Source organism: Benincasa hispida, chromosome 7 (genome assembly GCF_027475165.1).
Source record: "Benincasa hispida cultivar pf3 chromosome 7, pf3_genome.v1.1, whole genome shotgun sequence".
Taxonomy (NCBI): domain Eukaryota; kingdom Viridiplantae; phylum Streptophyta; class Magnoliopsida; order Cucurbitales; family Cucurbitaceae; genus Benincasa; species Benincasa hispida.
Genome location: NC_143484.1, coordinates 52870735 through 52880402, shown reverse-complemented (window position 1 = coordinate 52880402; position 9668 = coordinate 52870735). Strand labels below are relative to the sequence as shown.

The 9668-nt window shown below is 35.0% G+C and overlaps 1 long non-coding RNA gene across 2 annotated transcripts; it reads right to left on the bottom strand.

Annotated features, from left to right (window-relative positions):
• Window positions 1-615: 615 nt before the first annotated feature.
• LOC150035242 (uncharacterized) lies at window positions 616-3305 on the bottom strand. Of its 2 annotated transcripts, XR_016530844.1 has the most exons (4): window positions 2928-3305; window positions 2111-2329; window positions 1497-1546; window positions 616-1361 (listed from the first exon to the last, which is right to left on the bottom strand). It is a non-coding gene; the product is annotated as an uncharacterized LOC150035242 (long non-coding RNA). The 2 variants fall into 2 exon arrangements; XR_016530843.1 differs by having other exon boundaries at window positions 616-1546.
• Between the last annotated feature and the right edge of the window lie 6363 nt (window positions 3306-9668).

The window sequence follows — 9668 nt, the reverse complement described above, 5'->3', positions numbered from 1 at the left end:
GAAAACTAAATTCTTTTCACGAGAGCAAGGCGACCATGTTAGAACAAAAGTAATAGAGTTCCAAACAGAACAAATTCCTACTACCAATATACATCACATGCTTTATACTTGAAGAAGATAAATAATCATCTAGAAGATCTCTCATAGGGAAGAATATCACCAATCCATTCACTACTACAAAACTTGGCTTTAATGTCGGTTTAAAACTGACATTAAAGGGTCTTAATGTCTGTTGAAAACCAACATTGAAGATCATGTTATAAAAGGTCTTTAATGTCGGTTTTTAAACCGACATATAGTTGACCGAAATTTCAGTACCAATTATCTTTAATACACCATCTTCAATGTTGGTTTAAAACCAACATCATACATTATTTTCAATGTCAGTTTAAAATTGACATTGTACTCCATCTTCAATGTCTGATTTTTACCAACTTTTTTTTAATAATTATCTGTTTTTTTAATGTCTCACTTTTTAAATTGTCCAATCCATTTTTAATGTCGGTGAGTTAAAAACGACATATACAAAATAAAATCTTAATTGATTTTATTATTAAGATCTCAACAAACATAAAAATTTAGATCTCAATCTTGCTCCCAAGGTACAAATAATAGTTAGCGCTGAAAAAGAATAACAAAATTTATGCTTGCAAAAATGTACTTCTAACAAACTTGAATTTATAATATTTCCATAAGCTAAAAGCAAAAAAAAAAGGCTAACAATCTCTTCAATCAAGCTGCTAACTCATTCCACTAAAAATTAATTGAATTGCTGGTAAGACGATACTTTTCAAGTAAGGTTTGAGTTGTTGCTCCTCCGCCATAGCTACCAACTCCATTGCTAAAACCCGACTTCCACTAGGACCTTGAGAAATTTTTAGGTATGACACAACAATCAACAACACAGTTTAGAAAAATATGATAACATTCATGATTTGTAAGAATCGGAAAAGAATAACTTCAAAATATAAATCCAGAACTTCAAAATTTGTAAAGAAACTTGCAACTTCATTTAAATCTTATAAAGAAGGATAAGAAGTCGAAATCAACTCATAAAAATTTGAACACTGCAATAAGATGATCAACAAGTAAACTGGAAAAAATAAACTAAATTAGTAAAAAGAGAGAAAACAGTTTGAAACGAAAATTTCTCCAAACTCCAATTGGATTTTTCTAAAAACAAATGAAAGTTTGAAGTAACTAAAGAGAACCTGGAAAAAAATCCAAACAGATCCGTGAGTTGAAGTATTTCTTCCATTAGATTCGCCAAACACAATCCCAAGAACAAAACAAATCTAATCAAATACCTGTAAATCAAAGAAATTCCGATTATCCAAAATCATTGGAAATGCATCCATAACCTAGCACATCAAACAAAGGAAACAATTACATTTTTTTTTTTTTGTTAGATTTCAAACTCATTCAACCATTGAAAGTTTAAACAAACCAACAACTAGCTCCAAATCATTAGAAGCTGAAGAAATACATAAATCTACCTTAAAAAACAAATCTCAAAGCGAAGACTCTTCTTTTTTTGGACAAATTCCTGTGAATGAAATGAAAACGATAAAATAACCACAACAAAAAATGCTAAGTCAGAGACGGCCAATGGATGATGTAATAGCACCCATTAAATGAATTGCTTGACAAATCCCTAAATTCGAACCTCAATATTAAGAAAACATGCAATAATGATATAAAAGAAGAAGTCCCCAATCTTACTAATTTAGTACAAATAAATAGTGCTAAAAAAAAAAATCAGGTAGCATTTTGTCAGACAATTTCAATATAAATAAAATGCTCCTCAGTCAATTACATGTTTTATATTGACTAAATCACAATCTCAAATAGCATATAACAACGACAGACTCAAAAAAGAAGTCCAACGTTCCCCATCATGCATATGACACAAAACAAATTTTGTTAGAGAATTATTCCTGATAATTTTCTGTATTATTTTTTTCTCAACATTCTGTTATAATAAAAGGAAAGAAAATATGTAAGAGAAAAATAGAACTCTTCCTTGATTCTGATTCAGTGAGATAAAAAGAAGCTTCTTCTTATTTTTCAGAAAATAGAGACAGAGAGCTGTGTTGAAGAAGAAATATACCTTCATGTATTCTTGTTTTGATCGATCCTTGAATGAAATAAGTTTGAAGCTGTTTCTTGGAGTGGATGTAGGCACTGATAGCCGAACCACTATAATCCATGGTGTCTTCTTCTTCTCTTCACTCTTTTCTATTTTCGTTGGATATTTCATAGCACCCTTTTACTTTCTCCTTGATTGATTGACTGATGAACTGGAATTTTTCAAGCTGCTTGATGAACTCTGACATAGAGAATTGTTGTCTTTGAATATAAAAGAAACAAAGAGGAGAAGCATAATATTCTGTTGTTTTATTAATCTCCATTTTCAACTGGCAATTTCCTGAACAAAGTAGACACGTGGGTCTCATGCACACAAACTATTTGATAAATATATTTGTTTAAGAACCATTACATTTAACAAATTGATATTAGAGCCTTGAGAAAGTTTGATCAGTGGCTGTTGAAAAGTATGAAATCGAAAAGTTCACTGGTAGTGATGATTTTAATCTCTGGTAAAAAAAAGATTAAGTTGATCCTGACTTATCAAAAAGATTTAAAAGGTTTAGAGGATCCGAAATCACTGCCTGATACATTAACACAAGAAGAGAAACAAAACATTGAAGATGTGGCATACAGAACTTTGTTATTGAATGTTACAGATAATGTTCTTAGGCAAATAGTTTGTGAGAATATTGCTCATGAGGTCTGGGAGAAACTACAATCACTGTATGTAAAAAAGGATGTTCCCAACAAAATTTTCTTTAGGGAGAGGCTAATCTCATTTAAGATGAATGCATCTTAAACTTTAGGTGAAAATCTTGATGAGTTTAGGAGCTGACCTCAGAAATAAATCAGATAGAAGAGAAGCTTGGCAAAAAGAATGAGGCAACCATTCTTATTAATTCTCTCCGAGACACATATAAGGATGTAAAAATTGCACTTAAATATAGAAGGGACAACATTACAACTGAGACAGTGATAGCTCCTATAAGATGCAAGGAACTTGAACTCAAGACAAAGTCCAAGAGTTTTAGAAGTGATGAAACTTTTTTTTTTTCTAAAGGAAAGGGGAATGACTTAAAAAAGAACAAGTTTACAAAGGGGCAGAGATTTCGCAAACAAAAACCAGTGTTCTCAAAGAACGACATATAAAGAGGAATTTTCCAAAGAGGAAGAAGAGATATTATAAAGACTTTAATAAGTCAAAGGAACATGGAAAAGCATACTTCTCTATTGCAGATGAAGCATATATGTATTTTGAAACTCTAGCTGCAACCAATAATAAGGCCATGAGAGTAAACACTGAGGATAAGAAAGACTAGGTCATTGACTCACGTTGTACCTTTCATATGACTTCAAATAAGAAATGGTTTACATCCTATAAATAATGGGAAGGAGGCTCAGTGTTTATGGGAAATAATCATGGGTATAAAGTTGTGGGAATAGGGTATGTTATGCTGAAATTAGAAGACAATAGAGAAGTTTTGCTAAACAATGTGAGGCATGTCCCTGAAATTCGAAGAAATTTGATCTCAGTAGGAATGCTCGATGATGTAGGATGTAAAATCATAGTGAATGAAGGATCTCTCAAGGTCCTAAAAGATTCAAAGATAGTCTTTGAAGCCCTAAAGCTTAATGGGCTATATATTGTTAAGAATGTAATTGTAAAAGATCATGGGCTGCTAGCACAAGTTGATAAAGATGAAGAACTTGAGCTATGACATAAAAGACTCTCATATTAGTGAAGGAGGTCTAAAAGAACTTAGACAAGGGCTTATTAGGTCTAGAGGCACAAAACAACTTTCTTTCTGTGAACATTGTGTGTATAGAAAATCAAAGAGACTAAAATTTACAAAAGGAGAGCATACTACCAAGGATATCTTGGGATATATTCATGCTGACCTGTGGGGTATATCAAGAACTCCATCATTAAGTGGCTCAAGATATTTCTTATCTCTCATTGATAATTACTCAAGGAAAGTGTGGACATTTATTCTTAAGTCTAAGGATCAGACTTTGAAAAGATTAGAGACTAGAAATGAGGATTGAAAATCTTACAGATAAAAGGGTGAAGCATCTTAGAATAGATAATGGTTTGGAATTCCTTGGAGGATCTTTTAATCAGTTTTGCTCAGGCCATGGATTTACCAAACACAAAACTACACCTTATACTCCACAATAGAATGGAATAGTTGAACGTATGAAGAGAACAATCATGGAAAGGGTAAGATGTATGCTTTCTGGTGCAAATCTACCTAATTCGTTTTGGGCAGAAGCAGTGGCTACAACAACCTACACCATTAATAGAAGTCCTTGCACTACTGTTGATCTAAAAACTTATGAAGAATATGGAGTGGTACGAAGCCTGATCTATCTAAGTATTTGGTTGTGTGGCATTTATACACACCAAACAAGGACAGTTAGATCCAAGGGCTCTAAGATGCATGTTCCTAGGTTATCCTGAAGGCACAAAAGGGTTCAAGCTATGGGACTTTAAATTGAGAAAAAATATTATGAGCAGGGATGCCACTTTCAGGGAAAATGAGTTTTATTTGACTCAAAACAAAGAACCAACGGAAAATGAGAAGAAAAGAGAGGCTTCAAGCTCTAAGTCTAAGGTGGATTTTTCTACCAGAGAAAAGGAAGAACCTACTAAGGATATAAAGGAGATGAAACACAACTAGCTGAACCTACTGGAGAAGATCTCTCAAATTATACTTTATCCAGAGATAGACAGAGGAGAGAAATCGGACTTCCATAAAGGTATTCTCAAAATAACTATGCCTCTTATACTTTAAATACATTTGATGATTTAGAATTTGGTGAACCTAAATCATATGAAGAAGTTATTAATGGTAATGAGGGTTATTAAGAAAAGGGCAAAAAAAGAAGAATTGGATTCTTTATATAAGAATCATACATGGGACCTTGTCCCTTTACCTCCTAAATAGAAACCAATCTCATGTAAATGGGTATTCAAAAAGAAACTTGAGAAGGCAACTGAAGGAGGAATAAAATTTAAAGCAAGATTAGTAGCTAAGGGTTTCACACAAAGATAAGGAATAGATTATTCATAAATCTTCTCACCTGTGGTGAAACATACCTCAATTCGATTGCTTCTAGTTATAGTTGCCTGTAAAAGCTTAGAACTTGACCAAATGGATGTAAACACAGCTTTTCTACATGGAAAATTAGTAGAAGAAATCTATATGAAGCAACCTGAAGGTAGTGGGAATACAGAGGATGAAAACTTAGTTTTTAAACTGAATAAGTCACTATATGGACTTAAAAAACAGTCTCTTAGGTGCTGATATAAGAGGTTTGATGAATTTATCATTAGAATTAACTTCAAGAGAAGTAAACTTTATCCTTGTGTATATTTAAAAGAGGTCTCTAATAATGAAAACATCTATCTCTTATTATATGTGGATGATATGTTACTAGCTGGAAAAGATATCAAAGAATTAAACAAGGTTAAAAAGTTATTGTCTAAAGAATTTGAGATGAAAGACCTAGGAGCAGCTAGCAAGATCCTAGGGATGGAAATAAGAAGAAACAGAACCTTGGAAGAGCTCTATATTAGCCAAAGTGAGTATACAAAGACAATCTTGAAAAAGTTTAATATGTCTGAAGTTAAATCAATAAGTACCCCATTAGCTCAACATTTTAAACTTTCAGCATTGGACTCTCCAAAAGACAGTGAAGAAGCTAAAAGATTGCAAAAAGTACCCAAGTCAAATGCCATTGGAATCCTAATGTACCTAATTGTACGTACAAGACTAGATTATTGAGTTATTTTGATGTCTGCAGGCCTAAGTCCAAGTTTTCCACTGAAGGCCCAAAACTTTAGATAAAATCAGCTAAGGTTGGTGGAAATTATAGCTGAAAATGAGCCATGAGTGTTGGAGAATCGAGAAGCACGTGTATGGCAAGATTTCCTCGACCGATTGAATAGGATAATGAACTCAGAAGGAAGACTCGATGAGGTAAACATTTTCTTTCTTTCTTACTCGATGATCTCTCTTCTTTACTCGGCGTTCTCTCTCTTACTCGATGACTATTTTTCTTTACTGGACGACTTTTCTTTTTTAATCAATAACTTTTCTTCTTTACTCGATGCAACTCGATACTCTGAAAAATGTTGTAGTTTGATTGTAAAATGATGTTTATGTTGTTTTTGAAGGAAATTGGACATGAGGATTTCCATGAACAGCGGAAGGATCGTTTCTAATTTCAATCGTATATGAACAACACAATTACAATCACAAACGGAAACAATAGGCTATGCGTAAATCAGAAATTACAACATGCTTTACTACACGATCAAGGGAAGAATTCACATACCTTTGAAGACTCATCTTCAAGACCCCTTGATCGGTAATGCTCGATCAACCCACAAGACTTCAACACTCGAACGTTCGTTTACCACGACTGCTACACTGCACGATCACAACGAACTTGAACAAAGCGATCACCAAGGTCACGAACACAGTGAACGCAATGAACAGTCTCCACAGAACCTCGACAGTGTCGAGTTGAGTATGACACCACAAAAAACGTTACCTTGGTATTCTCGGTGTGAGAATGCAGAAGTATGGGCTCTATGTGGACTTGGTTAGTGGTAGAGATTGCAGGAGAACAATCGTGTAAATGATTGAGCAAGTGGGAGATGGCAGATTTCTATCGTATAGACAATCATTTAACAAAAGCTATGTGATCGTCTAACTAAAGCTATGAGATCGTTTAGCTCATCGATCAGCTAAGTGTCTATCGTATAGAAACACTCCACAATCATCTAGTCTCTCCAAGCTGTCGTTTAGTAAATCGAATTTACTTGACAACCTTTTCGTGTGTAATTTCCAAGAATGGAATTCTCAATTCAACAACATTTTGCACATCTTACTAAATTTAGGAAAACATTTTTTCTTTTGTCTCACGGTTACCATGAACCCACCAATAACCTCCCACTCAATTGGTTATTAGAGAAAAAGAGATAATTATCCAATAATTAATATTATTATAAATATAAATGATAACCAACTTACCATACTATATTTATAACCTATAGTTTTAATACAGCTCATGAAACATATAAACCATAGCTCTTTTTCTATTCCATGGTACTTAATGTAAATCTCATTTACATTAATCCTCCACTAGATGTATCTCATACATCATACCAATAATATCATATATAACCGAATTACCTCTTTCCAATTTGAACATTTCAAATCAACACCAAGAACTGATCCTCAACTTGAATCCATTGAGCTACCAAGGGGACCTTATGAACTTGTAGCCTGAAGCTCCAACGGTACGTGAATAACTAATTAAATTCTTTAGTCACGGGATCCACCATCCGTTAAATGTTAGGCACTCCACTAAAGACCGACAGCTGAACTCTCCTGATTACAGACATATTATTATTCATCTTAACCAATCAACAATGCGATAACCCTTCACAGATCGCTCGTAAGTACAACTCGGCCAATAATCATTATGCTCATGTAGTTATATCTAACTTCTTAAGTATCATAATCCCTCTAATGAACATAAGTCATAGTCCTACTATAACTGAGTTCTCTCTTCCAAAAAGAAGCTGTGGCCATTATGTTCAAGCTTCGGAATTAGCCCTTAAGGGAGCAATCTATCTACTTACCTCTGCTTCGAGGAAGGAGTGAATTCCATCTTGTGTAATTGAGTTCCCAGCTCCTAAATCAGACAAGTCCCCAAAAAGGTAGAAATATTGAGTTGGCAATCTGACCACTCTCACCCATACTAATCAAAGGACCGCTCTCAAAGGCAGGAGTTCTCAAAACACTCAAGATTGAAGTCATGTCACCTATGGTCGTTTAGGTGAGATGTAAGTCTCTAGTATCAACGGTGTTATATACAGAAACTAGTCATCTCGTGATCTGGTCTTATACAAACTCTTTGTATAGGACACTTCCGCTTGCATGTCTCCACGTGAATGGTTAAGGTCTACCATCTGTAATAGTTTACAATACTTGCAAACCTCTACAAAGCGGGCTGTATCCGTAGTGTCACCAGGATCAGGTATCCCACCTTAATCCTTATACTATAGACCTATTTAGATTATCACTTAAGGCATGATCCACTTGTATATCTCATATACATGCTTAAGCTTACATACAATAACCATGGATCTTTGTTTATTGGATATGAGTAAAAGCCAGAATGAAATAACTTTTATTTTATTCAAAACAATGTGTATATTACAAACAACGAGACTCCGGGAGAATTAGGACACCAATCCTAACAATCTCTCACTTGTCCTAATGCCTTGAGAGACTAATGTACAATACAAGAGAAAAACATGTATATACAACAAACTAGGGCATACCCCAATATCATCTTCCACTTGCCCTAGATAAGATGTTGCATGTCTCGTAGACTTAGACCTTCCAGATGACCCTCGAACACTTTAGTTGTGAGAGTCTTTGTAAAGGGATCAACAATGTTGTCCTCTGACACAATCTTCGTGACAATCATATCACCGCGATGCACAATCTCCCTGATCAAGTGGTATTTCTGCTCTATATGCTTGCCTTGACGATGACTTCGAGGCTCCTTCGAATTTACCACAGCTATGCTCTTATCACAATAAAGAGTGATCGGTAAATCCATATTTGGAACAACTTCCAATTCTATAAAGAATTTCCTCAGCCAAACAGCCTTCTTAGCTGCTTCACAAGCAACTATGTATTCGACTTCCATAGTGGAGTTCGCGATGCATCCTTAGTTGATGCTTTGCCACACTACAACCCCTCCATTCAGAGTGAACACTGACCCCGATGTCGATTTGCGAGAATCTCTATCGGTCTGAAAGTCAGAGTCTGTGTTTCCTATAAGGATCAGATACTTATCTCCATACACGAGCATGTAGTCCCTCGTTCTCTGATGATGCTTGAGGATCGTCTTGACCACCGTTCAGTGATCAAATCCTGGATTGGACTGATACCGACTGACAATCCCTACTGCATAGCAAATGTCGGGTCTAGTACACAACATTGCATACATTAAGCTTCCTATAACTGAAGCATAGGGAATCTGTTTGATTTTCTCTATCTCTTGAGATGTCTTAAGACATTGATCCTCAGACAAAATGATTCCATGCCTGAAGGGTAACAAACCCCTCTTGGAATCCTGCATCCTGTACCTGATCAACATTTTATCGATGTACGATGCCTGAGACAAGGCTAACCTTTTATTCTTACGATCCCAAATGATTTGGATCCCTAGAACATACTGTGCCTTACACAAATCTTTCATTTGGAATTGGGCAGCTAGCCATTTCTTAATTTTAGTTAGATACCTTACATCATTCAAAATGAGTAGGAAATCATCAACATATAGTACCAGGAAACCTACTGAGCTGTTGATGATTTTCTTGTAGACACAAGGCTCATCAACGTTCTGATCAAAGCCAAACAACTTGTCTGCAATGTCAAATCTAATGTTCCATGATCTAGATGCTTGTTTCAGCCCATAAATGGGCCTATTAAGCTTGCAAACTCTTTGCTATTGATCTGGAGCTACGAACCCCTCTAGTTGAGTCA